The sequence below is a fragment of the Nerophis lumbriciformis genome, linkage group LG31 (genome assembly GCF_033978685.3).
Source record: "Nerophis lumbriciformis linkage group LG31, RoL_Nlum_v2.1, whole genome shotgun sequence".
Lineage (NCBI taxonomy): Eukaryota > Metazoa > Chordata > Actinopteri > Syngnathiformes > Syngnathidae > Nerophis > Nerophis lumbriciformis.
This window is the reverse complement of record NC_084578.2, coordinates 11,764,727-11,779,740: the sequence shown is the minus strand read 5'-3', so window position 1 is coordinate 11,779,740 and position 15,014 is coordinate 11,764,727.

Sequence of the window (15,014 nt, the reverse complement as noted above, 5' to 3'; positions counted from 1 at the left end):
CTGAAGTGTTCCTGAGCCCATGTGGTGATATTTTTTACACACTGATGTCGCTTTTTGATGCAGTACCGCCTGATGGATCGAACGTCCGTAATATAATTGCATACATGCAGTGATTTATCCAGATTCTCTGAACCTTTTGATGATATTACGGACCGTAGATGGTGAAATCCCTAAATTCCTTGCAATAGCAGATTGAGAAATGTTGTTCTTAAACTGTTTTGCTCACGCATTTGTTGACAAAGTGGTGACCCTCGCCCCGTCCTTGTTTGTGAACGACCGAGCCTTTCATGGAAGCTGCTTTTATACCCAATCACGGCACCCACCTGTTCCCAATTAGCCTGTTCACCTGTGGGATGTTCCAAACAAGTGTTTGGCGAGCCTTCTTTAGCTTTCTCAGTCTTTTTTGCCACCTGTGCCAGCTTCTTTGAAACATGTTGCAGGCATCAAATTCCAAATGAGCTAATATTTGCAAAAAATAACAACGTTTTCCAGTTCGAACGTTAAGCATCTTGTCTTTGCAGTCTATTCAATTGAATATAAATTGAAAAGGATTTGCAAATCATTGTATTTTGTTTTTATTTACCATTTACACAACGTGCCAACTTCACTGGCTTTGGGTTTTGTAAAGAAAACAACACAAAACATCGAGTCACAGTACTTATGGTCTGTAAGCCTTTAAAGGGGAACATTATCACAATTTCAGAATGGTTAAAACTAAGCTAAGACTTGCCAAGTCTTCCGGATTCAGCGGAACTCCCGGAAATTGTCTGTCAACGTCCCGGAGAAAGTTACAAACCGCCCCCCCCGGATTCTGATGTTTTTGTTTACATACAAAAAACTGCAAAAACAATAATAATAATAATACACCTTTTTAGTGTTTTTTCTTGGGTTTTTTTAAACAGTTTGCATTATGGGAAAAAAAAATTCCATAAAATAGCTGCATCGTTTTATAAGCCGTAGGGTACAAAGCGTGGATAAAAAAAATAGCAGTTTATAGTTCGGAATTTACAGTAAGTTGTTAACAGAATAGCAGTGTTAAATGTCATTAAAATGACTTTATATCCTGCAACGGACATTTTTCATTCATGTAACTGACCTAATAAAAGCTCACGTCGGAGCTTTAAAGGGGAACATTATCACAATTTCAGAAGGGTTAAAACCATTAAAAATCAGTTCCCAGTGGCTTATTTAATTTTTCTAAGTTTTTTTCAAAATTTTACCCATCACGCAATATCCCTAAAAAAAGCTTCAAAGTGCCGGATTTTAACCATCGTTATAAACACCCGTCCATTTTCCTGTGACGTCACATTGTGATGCCAACATGATAACACAGTCATTAATGATAATTATACTGACAACGAGGGATGTTGATAAACACATTTTTCAGACGCATGCTAAGACTTGCCAAATCTTCCGGATTCAGCGGGACTCCCGGAAATTGTCTGTCAACGTCCCGGCGAAAGTTACAAACCCCCCCGCCCCACGGATTCTGATGTTTTTGTTTACATACAAAAAACTGCAAACGTTATAATACACCTTTTTAGTGTTAGTCTTGTTTTTTTTTTAAACATTTTGCATTATGGGAAAAAAAATTCCATAAAATAGCTGCATCGTTTTATAAGCCGTAGGGTTCAAAGCGTGGATAAAAAGTAGCAGTTTATAGTCCGGAATTTACGGTAAGTTGTTAAAGGGGAACATTATCACAATTTCAGAAGGGTTAAAACCATTAAAAATCAGTTCCCAGTGGCTTATTTTATTTTTCAAAGTTTTTTTCAAAATTTTACCCATCACGCAATATCCCTAAAAAAAGCTTCAAAGTGCCTGATTTTAACCACCGTTATATACACCCATCCATTTTCCTGTGACGTCACATAGTGAATACAAACAAACATGACGGAAAGAACAGCAAGCTATAGCGACATTAGCTCGGATTCAGACTCGGATTTCAGCGGCTTAAGCGATTCAACAGATTACGCATGTATTGAAACAGATGGTTGTAGTGTGGAGGCAGGTAGCGAAAACGAAATTGAAGAAGAAACTGAAGCTATTGAGCCATATCGGATTGAACCGTATGCAAGCGAAACCGACGAAAACGACACGACAGCCAGCGACACGGGAGAAAGCGAGGACGAATTCGGCGATCGCCTTCTAACCAACGATTGGTATGTGTTTGTTTGGCATTAAAGGAAACTAACAACTATGAACTAGGTTTACAGCATATGAAATACATTTGGCAACAACATGCACTTTGAGAGTGCAGACAGCCCAATTTTCATCAATTAATATATTCTGTAGACATACCCTCATGTCAGCAGGCCAGGGAAGCTACGGTCGATATTCTTCTCTTGATCATCTTCGGGACGGTGTGAGCCAAGACATCCAGGGGGTTTAGCTCGCTCGTCTGCGGGAACAAACTGCCGCCATTGCTTGCCGTGCTACCGAGGTCCTTTGTCCCTGAATTGCTCACACACTCCGGCAGATTCAATGGGGGTCTGGCGGCAGATTTCTTTGACTTTATCGTTGGAAATGCATCTGCTTTGAGTGTCGCAGGATATCCACACATTCTTGCCATCTCTGTCGTAGCATAGCTTTCGTCGGTAAAGTGTGCGGAACAAACGTCCAATTTCTTGCCACTTTCGCATCTTTGGGCCACTGGTGCAACTTGAATCCGTCCTTGTTCGTGTTGTTACACCCTCCGACAACACACCGACGAGGCATGATGTCTCCAAGGTACGGAAAACAGTCGAAAAAACGGAAAATAACAGAGCTGATTTGACTCGGTGTTTGAGAAAATGGCGGATTGCTTCCCGTTGTGACGTCATCGCTCCGAGAGCGAATATTAGAAAGGTGTTTAATTCGCCAAAATTCACCCATTTAGAGTTCGGAAATCGGTTAAAAAAATATATGGTCTTTTTTCTGCAACATCAAGGTATATATTGACGCTTACATAGGTCTGGTGATAATGTTCCCCTTTAAGCATTAGCCCAGACTACTTTATTTATAAACATTCGGATGACCATTGAATTCTCTGTCTTGAAGAGAAACGGAACGTTATGCTAAGTCACGGCCGGCCATATGGTCAGTGGCAAATAGTGATTGATATTCTGAACTTATCTTGACTCGACTGGTGGTAAACGGGAAACCAGCATTCGTCTTTGGCAGTTAAGTGCGGTCGTCGTTTTAGTCATGCACCGCAAAATTGGACTCGCCTCCTTCATAGGAGTATGATTTTAATTTCTCCTTTTGCTGCGTGTCAACCGGAGGTCATCTCCAATTACTCTCATTTGAATGCGAGCGTGTGGGTTTTACTCGGCATTCCCGTCCTGGTTGTGTTTTTATTGGGATGAACATGCCGAGGGAGAGAGAGCGACGTTAACAAATGCCATAAATGAAGCCCACTTTTAGAGGAAAAAAATAAAAGCATATTCTGTAATTTAACATATGGCAACGTGCATTTTTTTTCTAAATTACTAGTTACTTTCCATCAGCCACGGCGGTTATTTTACTGCAATATATTAAGGTTTTCCCCCCCAAAAAATAACTATAATGATGGGACACATTTCATGTAAACATGCAGGTTTTTAACTCAGTGCTACTTTATTGAATGAAATAAATGTTTGGCTAAGCTTTAAATCAAAAATCACACGTTATAAGCGAACTGTGGACAAAGACCTCTGCAGACCCCCTGATTGGGAGTCCTCTCATTCTGTGATTAGAGGGTGGTTTGAAAGTTTGATTTGGTCAAGGCTCTGCGATGCCACAGAGAATCCCAAATAGGCCCGAGAGAACACAGAAGCGTTTGCAGGGTGTGTTATTATCCAGTAAATTATTCAGTGGTTTGAAACCAAAACATAAAGGCATTCATTTCAAAAACCAATCTTACAAGGAAGTATCTGGCAGTGATGGACGTGTTTTTAAATCAACAAAAGTAGAAAAGCTTCGACTCTCCTGCGAGTATGAGACATTTGCATGCATAGTTACCGACCCCTCCGCCCTATGAACAAAAGACATTCCTTTAAGCATGTGTTTGAAGTCTCATAGTAAAGTAAAAACTCATTTATTTTCTCTTTCCCTCAAAATCCCTTCACATTTTTAAATACAATTCGCTAGAGGTCAAACCTGGGCAAATTGAGGGCTGTTCAAGCTTTTGAAAAAATATTTTTTTTTAGATATTTTAGAATGGAAACTGTAGCTGCCATTATGATGTGCAGTGATGTTTTCAAATGACCGTAAGTCTTGAACTATACCAGGGGTCGGCAACCTTTACCAGTCAAAGAGCCATTTTGACCAGTTTCACAAATTATAGAAAACAATGGGAGCCGCAAAAATTTTTCAAATTTTAAATGAATTAACACTGCATACAAAGTTTTTTATTTTATTTTGTGCTATGTATAAACCAGGGGTCTCAGACACACTGCCCACACCTTTATATGGAATTTATAAGCTGGTGCGGCACGCGGGTTCTGACTGAATAGCGCTTGTCAGCGTCATGCGTGTTGTGATGGCACAGCATATGGCGCCCACTACAACCAGCGTGCCTGATCAGCCTCATGTTGTATGGGGATTCCGCTTGCTCACATAGGTGACAGCAAGGCATACTTACTCAACAACCACACAGGTTACACTGACGGTGGCGGTATAAAAAACAAAAAACAAAAAAACTTTAACACTCTTACTAATAATGCGCCACACTGTGAACCCACACTAAACAAGAATGACAAACACATTTCGGGAGAACATCTGCACCGTAACACAACATAAACACAACAGGACAAATACCCAGAATCCCATGCAGCCCTAACTCTTCCGGGATACATTATACACCCCCGGCCACCTCAACCGTCGCACAGAGAGAGGGGGGGAGGGGGGAGCAGGCTTGGGGTAGGGGCGGGGTTTGGTGGTAGCAGGGGTGTATAATGTATCCCGGAAGAGTTAGGGCTGCATTGGATTCTGGGTGTTTGTTCTGTTGTGTTTATGTTGTGTTAAGGTGCAGATGTTCTCCCGAAATGTGTTTGTCATTCTTGTTTGGTTTTGGTTCAAAGTGTGGCGCATTATTAGTAAGAGTGTTAAAGTTGTTTTATATGGTCACCGTCAGTGTAACCTGTGTGGCTGTTGACCAGGTATGCTTTGCTGTCACGTACGTGTGCAAGCAGAAGATGTATATTGTATAACAAGTGTTAGGCTGGCACGCTGTTAATACAGATTGTAGAGGGCGCCAAATATTGTAACATCACGGCACGCCCTTATTATAGCTGTAAGGGTGAAAATCAGTGAATATTGATCCCGGGAGTTTTCTATGAGTGGCACTGAAATCCGGAAGTCTCACGGGAAAATTGGGGGGTTCAGCAAGTAAGCTGCTGAGTGATCAAAGAGCCGCATGCGGCTCCGGAGCCGCGGGTTGCCGACCCCTGAACTATACATAGTACTTCAATGGTTGGAATCTGCGCTTTTGCATGATATAGTAGTGTGGAAGTCGCTTCCTAGCGGTCCCACTGTCAGACACGGCACAGGAGCCCGGCGTGCAGGCTTTAACAAGGTTTTAATAAACATAGGTTTTTAACACGCGACCTTTCAGTCACGTCCGTATCCTCTCTCTCTCTCTGCTCCCGGCCGCTTACTGTTAAAGACGACAGATGATTAGATTGACACGTACCACCTACCAGCACTGTCACGCCCCCGTCTGATGGTGCTCGGTCCTCAGCACCATGGACAGAGGCGGTGGCCTTTGCTCCTGCAGGCAGCGCTGGCCACATCTGCCTCCACAACTAGTTACTATGGTAATCTAATTAGTTACTATGGTAATCTAAGTCACAGCAGCTCGGATGAGGTACCAAGCAGTGTGGGCGGGGAGCGTTTCCACAGAGTGTTTCCAGCCTGAAATGCGGGTGTCGGGGACAGACGTGGCAAGAGATTTTTTCAACAAAGTTCTAAAGCTTAGTGATATATCAGATGTATCAGGTTGTAGGTGGGTTTTTTTTTACCCTTCGGGGTAATATTTCGGTGTTTGTTGCATTTTTGTTGCGTTTTGCTTGATTGTAAAATATGTCGATCGAGAGGGCGAGTGACGTTCATATGTTGTCAATATTCAGTGTTTTATCGTTCATAGTGAAAATTGTAAATCCCACTGTGGAAGCTGCCTTCCAGTGGGTCCTCCTGACCACCAAGCATCTCCAGGCGTGCCCGTTTCATGGTTTAAAATACAGTTGTATTTTTGGTATCAAGTCTCTGGGTTGCTTTTCAGCAGTTCGCTTCTTCCGCTCTCGCTCTGGCTCGTGCTCTCCCTCCGGCTCTCCCTCCGGCTCCAACCCGGTCTCTCCTCCTGGCTGCTGCTCATACAGAGCGACAGGTGATTAGATAACAAGGCCCAGGTGGGCCATCTACGCACCTGTCGCTGACTTTGAGGCCGGTCCTGGCACACACCGCTTTGATGCAGGCCCGCAGGCCACGCCCCCCCTCCACACCCACATTCTTTATTTCCATGTACATTCTGGGTGTCTCATTCAGTAAAAAAAACTTAAAATTCCATTCCGTTTTTTAAGCGGTCTGTTATAACGTTTTCAGCATTCAATCAGACATTTTTGTGAGGTTTTGTATTAGTATTCCTAAATACAGGACCCAAACACACACAGCAGATTTTCACAGCTTACATATATATATATATATATATATATATATATATATATATATATATATATATATATATATATATATATATATATATATATATATATATATATATATATATATATATACATATATATGTATATATGTATATATATATATATATATATATATATATATATATATATACAGTCTGCATTGCAAATTTCAGTAAAAAACAATCTAACCCACTCTCTCATATACAACCTATATACTTTAAAGGAGGTATTATCAGTATGCATTGCCCTAACCATTCTTAGTAAAGGTGTCACATTACCACTAAACAATAGTTTAAATGTATACGACTAAAAACAACAGCACTTTAACTACTAAACCATGTCAGTACAAAGTAACACATTAAATATGCATGATAACACAGTCATTAATGATAATTATGCTGACAACGAGGGATGTTGATAAACACGTTTTTCAGACGCATGCTAAGACTTGCCAAGTCTTCCGGATTCAGCGGAACTCCCGGAAACTATCTGTCAACGTCCCAGTGAAAGATACAAACCCCCCCCCCCGGATTCTGATGTTTTTGTTTACATACAAAAAAATGCAAAAACAATAATAATAATACACCTTTTTAGTGTTTTTTCTTGTTTTTTTTTTCAAACATTTTGCATTATGGGAAAAACAATTCCATAAAATAGCTGCATCGTTTTATAAGCCGTAGGGTTCAAAGCGTGGATAAAAAGTAGCAGTTTATGGTTCGGAATTTACAGTAAGTTGTTAACAGAATAGCAGTGTTAAATGTCATTAAAATGACTTTATATCCTGCAACGGACATTTTCTTCATTCATGTAACTGACCTACTGTATATGCTCACGTCGGAGCTTTAAAGGGGAACATTATCACAATTTCAGAAGGGTTAAAACCATTAAAAATCAGTTCCCAGTGGCTTATTTTATTTTTCAAAGTTTTTTTCAAAATGTTACCCATCACCCAATATCCCTAAAAAAAGCTTCAAAGTGCCTGATTTTAACCATCGTTATAAACACCCGTCCATTTTCCTGTGACGTCACATAGTGATGCCAATACAAACAAACATGGCGGATAGAACAGCAAGATATAGCGACATTAGCTCGGATTCAGTCTCGGATTTCAGCGGCTTAAGCGATTCAACAGATTATGCATGTATTGAAACGGATGGTTGTAGTGTGGAGGCAGGTAGCGAAAACGAAATTGAAGAAGAAACTGAAGCTATTGAGCCATGTCGGTTTGAACCGTATGCAAGCGAAACCGACGAAAACGACACGACAGCCAGCGACACGGGAGAAAGCGAGGACGAATTTGGAGATTAATTGTTACCTTTAGACTTCACATCAGCGTATATGTGAACTCCAATATCCGCTCTTGACAAAGTTTGATAATCATCCTCTTCAGAGAACAGTGAATGTCGATAAGAGTTCGAAAAAATGTCCTGTAACACCTGTAACAAAATAATGGGGAGACTTCACTCAGGTTAACCATACCTAAATAGACACAAAATACTGCATTACACAAGACTACCCGAATGTACTCGAATGATTGAAAAAAATTAATGGTTTTAAGCTAAATTATTGGTAAACACAGTTTATGTATAATAATTTACGTAAAACCGCGAGTAATGAATAAAGTTTTCATCAATTAATATATTCTGTAGACATACCCTAATCCACTCTCTTTTCCTGAAAGCTGATCTGTCCAGTTTTGGAGTTGATGTCAGCAGGCCAGGGAAGCTAGAGTCAATATTCTTCTCTTGATCATCTTCGGTGGCATAAGGGACGGTAGAAGCGGTGTGAGCCAAGACATCCAGGGGGTTTAGCTCGCTCGTCTGCGGGGACAAACTGCCGCCATTGCTTGCCATGCTACCGAGGCCCTTTGTCCCTGAATAGCTCACACACTCCGGCAGATTCAATGGGGGGGTCTGGCGGCAGATTTCTTTGACTTTATCGTTGGAAATGCATCTGCTTTGAGTGTCGCAGGATATCCACACATTCTTGCCATCTCTGTCGTAGCGTAGCTTTCGTCGGTAAAGTGTGCGGAACAAACGACTGACCATTTCATCGGCTTTCCCCACACCCTCGTATTTTGAACACATTTCGTCCAATTTCTTGCCACTTTCGCATCTTTGGGCCACTGGTGCAACTTGAATCCGTCCCTGTTCGTGTTGTTACACCCTCCGACAACACACCGACGAGGCATGATGTCTCCAAGGTACGGAAAACAGTCGGAAAAACGGAAAATAACAGAGCTGATTTGACTCGGTGTTTGTAATGTGTTTGAGAAAATGGCGGATTGCGTTGTGATGTCATCGCTCCGAGAGCGAATAATAGAAAGGCGTTTAATTCGCCAAAATTCACCCATTTATAGTTCGGAAATTGGTTAAAAAAATATATGGTCTTTTTTCTGCAACATCAAGGTATATATTGACGCTTACATAGGTCTGGTGATAATGTTCCCCTTTAATATTGGCTGCTTTGTACAAGTTCCAAGGTGAGACTGTTTCTTTTGAACCACCATATCTCTGAAAATGTTCTGTATTTGTGGTGATCAGCTTTGGCAATCGCCAGACAAGACCTTTACACTGTGTCACCGTCTAATTTGCATCAATCAGGGACGTCTGGGACTGTCTGACGTGGGTTTGGAAGTGTGCAACGTCTTACGTAAGACAGGACTTAATACTCTGCGATGGTAGACGATGTTCTCCACAAAATTGTGTTGTTAATCCTACATACACTCTGCCTGTTCTCTGGCAGACTTGAATGAATGACATTTTAATTCTTATGAACTTATTTTAGCATTGAACTCATCGGCTGGAAGTTCTTTGGAACGCACAAAGTTCTAGGGACAGACATTTTGCAAGGTCAGCGTTTTTGGTGAGTTAGTACTTGGATACATGTTCGAGCGCATCTACATCAAATTTACAACAGTGCAGGTTTTAATGTTTCCCACCATTGAACACCTTGGTAACTTTGATGAATGGTGTCCAAAGCCATGCCTGATTGAACAAAAGACTGGCACAGAAGAACGTGCGGTCGCCAGAGATCAAAACTAGTCCACGGTTTAAACCAGTATAACTGTGACAAAAATGTGCTGACCCTAGACGCCTTGTTTTTTTTTGTCGGATATCATTCAAAAACCCCAGGGCTTTTGCGAGAGATAATTATTGATAATTGGAGCGTATCGGGGATAAATCTTACCTGGCAGAGTGCTGACAAGAAACAGTGAACTTGACAAGTCTCAACCTTAACACCTTGAAACTGTCATGTCTGTGTAATCATGTTTTGTTTTAGTCATGTTTTGTTTGGTTTAGTTATTGGACTCTTTAGTTTCTGGCTTTTCACACCCTTGTCTTGTTTCCATGGTTACCCATTAGTTTCACCTGTTCCACGTTTGGACTCATTGTGCACTCTTGTTTGTCACCATAGCAACCCATTAGTTTTCACCTGCCCTCACGACTCACGCACCTGTCTTTAATCATGTCACTATTATTTAAACCCATTGTTGCCAGGAAGTCTCCCTGGTGACATCATACCCCTGACTCTTTGCTTCACACTTTGTTTACCTCTGCGCACTTCATGCCATGTCCAAGTAAGTTGTTTCTATTCATGCCACAGTTAGCGACTTTTGTTCATGTCCTTAGTTTTTTTTTGCCCACGTGCAAGTATTTGTTTTCATAGCCAAGTTGTTTTACCTCCGCTATGAGCGCCTTTTGTTTATACCTTTTTGTATTTTTTTGAGTTAGAATTAAAATGTATTCACCTTCACGCCATGTCTGGTCCAAATCATTTGCACCACGGGAGAACAAACCACGCCATAGTCCAAGCCCTGACAGAAACGTGTTTAAGATTTTTTTTTTTTTTTTTATTATTAAAAAAAACAACCCTGAAATGTAAAGACGGTTGAGTCACAAAGCTCAAAAAATGCATTTACTGATCCAGCCTTTGGCCTTGGATCTTGTCAGATACAGACTAAATTTAAGTACATGTTTGCTTAAATTGGGAAAAATAAATAAATAAATAATACATTGGTCCCACAAGTCCCGCCGCCGGCCGGGATGTCCAAAATGTCCAAAAGGCTCCCAGCCAAGTCACACGGGAAGGGAGGGAGAAAAGTGGGGAAAGTCGGGAAAAGTGGAAAAAACTTTCAAAAATCACACCAGGGTTTGAGTCCCACAAAAGCCGCCGCCGGCCGCGCAAGTCCCGCCGCCGGCCGGGATGCCCTAAATGTCCAAAACACACCCAGCAAAATCGCACGGGAAGGGAGGGGAGAAAAGTGGGAGAAGTCAGCAAAAGTGGGGAAAATGTTCAAAAATCATACCCGAGTTCGAGTCCCACAAGTCCCGCCGCTGGCTGGGATGCCCAAATTGTCCAAAAGGCGCCCAGCCAATTTGCACGGGAAAGGGGGGAGAAAAGTCAGGAAAAGTCAGAAAAATTTCCTAAAATCACACCCGGGTTCGAGTCCCACAAGTCCCGTTACAGTTAGGATCTCAGGGCGTTCAATCGTTCGCAACTGAACTGCTTGGTTTATCTTGGAAGACGTCTCTCCGCTCATCCGACGAGGCTTCATCAGTTCATGCTCATAGACTTAGATTGGTCAGATCAAGTCCAACGGTTGGTGCCAAAACCCCAAATATGTATTCTTCAAAAACCAGGAGGGTGTGGCTGGGCAAGGATGGTTTCGCACGATTGTAGCGAGAGAAAAATACAATTGTTTTAATGCAAACAAGCAATCATAACTGTCAGAGCCAAAGACAGTCGTTGAAGTGTAAATTCCCCTCGTTAGCGTTTTGATTGATTGATTGATTGATTGAGACTTTTATTAGTAGATTGCACAGTACAGTACATATTCCGTACAATTGACCACTAAATGGTAACACCCGAATAAGTTTTTCAACTTGTTTAAGTCAGGGTCCACTTAAATTGATTCATCATACAGATATATACTATCAGATATATACTATCATCATAATACAGTCATCACACAAGATAATCATCAGGGTATATACATTGAATTATTTACATTATATACAATGTGGGATGCGGAGGGGTTGGGGGGTGCGATCTGGGGTGGAGGTTTAGAAGTACCGTAATTTCCGGACTATAAGGCGCACCTGACTAAAAGCCGCACCAGCTAAATTTAGGGGAAAATACAGATTGCTCCATATATAAGCCGCACCCGACTATAAGCCGCAGGCGTTTTGATGTGTAATTACCGTAGTATATAGGGGTTCCTGCTACCACGGAGGGGATTGTCGGGACAGAGATGACTGTTTGGGAACGCAAAGCGTCCCATTTATTAACAATAAATCTTTCAATCATTCAATCAAACTTTCACATCTTTGACATGGCGAACAGCATTCGTGCAGAGTACAAATAATACAACGGTGCAAAGTAATACAAAGTGCTCGCCTGTAACACGGCAGTAAAAGTGCAGTCCCGCGGCCGTTTACGTTATCAAAATAACCAGCCTACTACCGGTATATGAAAAGTCAGTCTTTAATCATTGTGTCATCGTCTTCCTCCTGCGTACTAAAACCACCGAAATCCTCTTCGTCGGTGTCGGAGAAGAACAGGTCCAAAATGGCGTCGTCAGCCACTCTCTCTCCTTTGTTCTCGCTCTCAAAACCTTCCTCTTCGTCAGTGGAATCAACGGCTCCGGCTTCGTCAGCCGTTACGCCGTCCTCTTCATCATCACGAGAGTCGTCCGTGCCCTAATGGACAGTCCTTTTCGTCTCATAAATCTGAGACACCATGATGGTCCACCTCTAAAATCTTCAATATTCATTTCTTTGGCGGTTGTTTGGGCTTTCAGTCGGATCTGCACGGTGGAAACACCCCGGCCATCTGCTCTTTGTGTGTTCACCCAGTCCTCAAGAACGTTTTCAAGTTCCGGCCATCTGCTTTTATTACCTCTGAAGGATTTTTTTGTCTTTTTGCATTGAATCAGTTCTTCATGCTGCCGTCTCCAACGTCTCACCATTGATTCATTGATGTCAAGGGTACGTGCAGCAGCTCTATTCCCTTCTTTGACAGCTAGATCGATTGCCTTTAACTTAAAAGCAGCATCATATGCACTTCTCCGTTTGTTTTCCATATTGAGGGTGTTTGCATGAACACTTCCTTCGCGCAAACTGTCGCTGACGCTCTCCTACTCTTTGTTTTGCTCTCGTTACCTGGCGCCAGATGTCTGCCTCGGTCTCGCGCATCCTCGGTAGTGCGCGCCCCTGGTTACCGTAAGCCGTAGAAAAGCCGCACCGTTGTATAAGCCGCAGGGACCAGAACGAGGGAAAAAAGTAGCGGCTTATAGTCCGGAAATTACGGTAATCTGACTAGCTTGTTCTGGGATGTTTGGAGTTTAGATTTGAGGGTTTTGGAGGTGCTAGGGTACCAGGAGGTGCGTGCGTAATTGAAAAAGGGTTGAACGAGAGTTCCCGCTAGAATCTTCATGGTACTTTTGTTGACCAGAGAGGAGATTCTATAGAGAAATCTTGTTCGTTGGTTTACCTTTTTGATTACCTTGGTTGCCATTTTATCACAGGAAAGATTAGCACCTAGAATGGAACCTAGGTAGGTGACCTCATCTTTTCTGGTGATAACAATGTCACCCACTTTTATAGTAAAGTCATTGACTTTCTTAAGGTTGATGTGGGACCCAAATAGGATGGATTCCGTTTTACCCAAGTGTATGGATAGCTTGTTGTCAGCGAGCCAGGTGCAAGTTCAACAGAGTTCAGCACTGATGATTTTCTCCACTTGTGACTTGTCCTTGTCTGATACCAGCAGTGCCGAGTCATTCGCAAACAAGAACAACTCACAGTCGCATGCTGATGACAAGTCGTTTATGTATATTAGGAACAGTAAAGGCCCCAATATACTGCCTTGGGGGACTCCACAGCTTACTGAGAGGGGGGACACACGATGCCGTTCACCTCTAGCACCTGTTCCCTCCCCTCCAAGTAAGATTGCATCCAGTTCGATGAGGTTTTGTCAAATCTGATTGCTCTGAGCTTATCCAACAGTATAGCGTGGTTAACGGTGTCAAAGGCCTTCTGAAGGTCCAGCATAACCATGCCGCAGTATTTGCCCGCGTCCACCTCATGTTTGATGTGGTCGGTCAGATAGAGAAGGCATGTGTCAGTGGAGTGGTTAGTTCTGAAGCCGGATTGGAATTTGTACATGAGTTTGTTGGTGGCAAGGTAACTATCGACCTGTTCATAAACTATTTTTTCCATTACTTTCTAAATGGAACTGAGAATGGAAACAGGTCGATAGTTGCCAGGTTCCAATTTGCTTCCTTTTTTAAAGAGGGGAGTTACTCTTGCTATCTTAAAATATTTTGGTACTTGGCCTTGTGAAATTGAAAGGTTTATTATGTGCGTGATGATTGGGGCAATGATGGAGGCAGAGTCCCTGAGGAATCTGGAGGGGATATTGTCAAGGCCGGTGGCCTTGTTTGTACCGTTGAGGTACTGTGTGGCAGAACGATCGCTTTGGATCGACAACTACCAGTCCAAATGAGTCAGAGTCCCCCGCGTAAGCATTCCATTCAGTTGTAAACAAATAGCACTTCTGGTCACAGAAGGTGACCAGAATGTTTCAAACTCCTGTTATTTGTTGGAGGCCAAATTGCAGAGTCTTTTAGGAATGGTTGAAAGAACAGTGTTGTATGTGGGAGACAAGTGGTGTTGCGGACCACCTCCTCTGTTCAGTGATGGTTTTTCAACCTTGACATAGATGGCTTCCCTCTCTCCTCTTTCGTACCATCCGTCCTCCCTGTCCAGAATCTGTACATTTTTGTTCTCCAAGGAGGGCTGTTTCTTCCTGTGTTGTAAGTAGACACCAACCGTTGGACTTGATCTGACCAATCTTAGTCTATGAGCATGAACTGATGAAGCCTACTTGGATGAGCGGCGAAACGTCTTTAAAGACATACCTAGCAGTCCAGTTGCGAACGATTGAACGCCCCGAGATGACAACGACCTGGATGAATGAGAATCTTCATAGGTATGTTACAGTCAGGAATATCCCGATCAAGATCCGTTTATCTGGCCTTGGATCCGATCCGATAATGTTACAATATGTTGTAGAACTGAAACATGTTTTTTTGAAAACAACTAAAATAAACACAATATCACTTTCACAAAGCGTATCTGATTACCTTTCGTACGATCCGTCCTCCCTGTCCAGAATCTGTACATTTGTGTTCTCAAAGGAGTGCTGTTTCTCTCTCAGGTATAAGTAGACACCAACCGTTGGACTTGATCTGACCAATCTAAGTCTGTCAGCACGAACTGATGAAGCCGACCCGGATGAGCTGCGAAACATCTTCAAAGACAAACCAAGCAGTCCAGTTGCGAACGATTG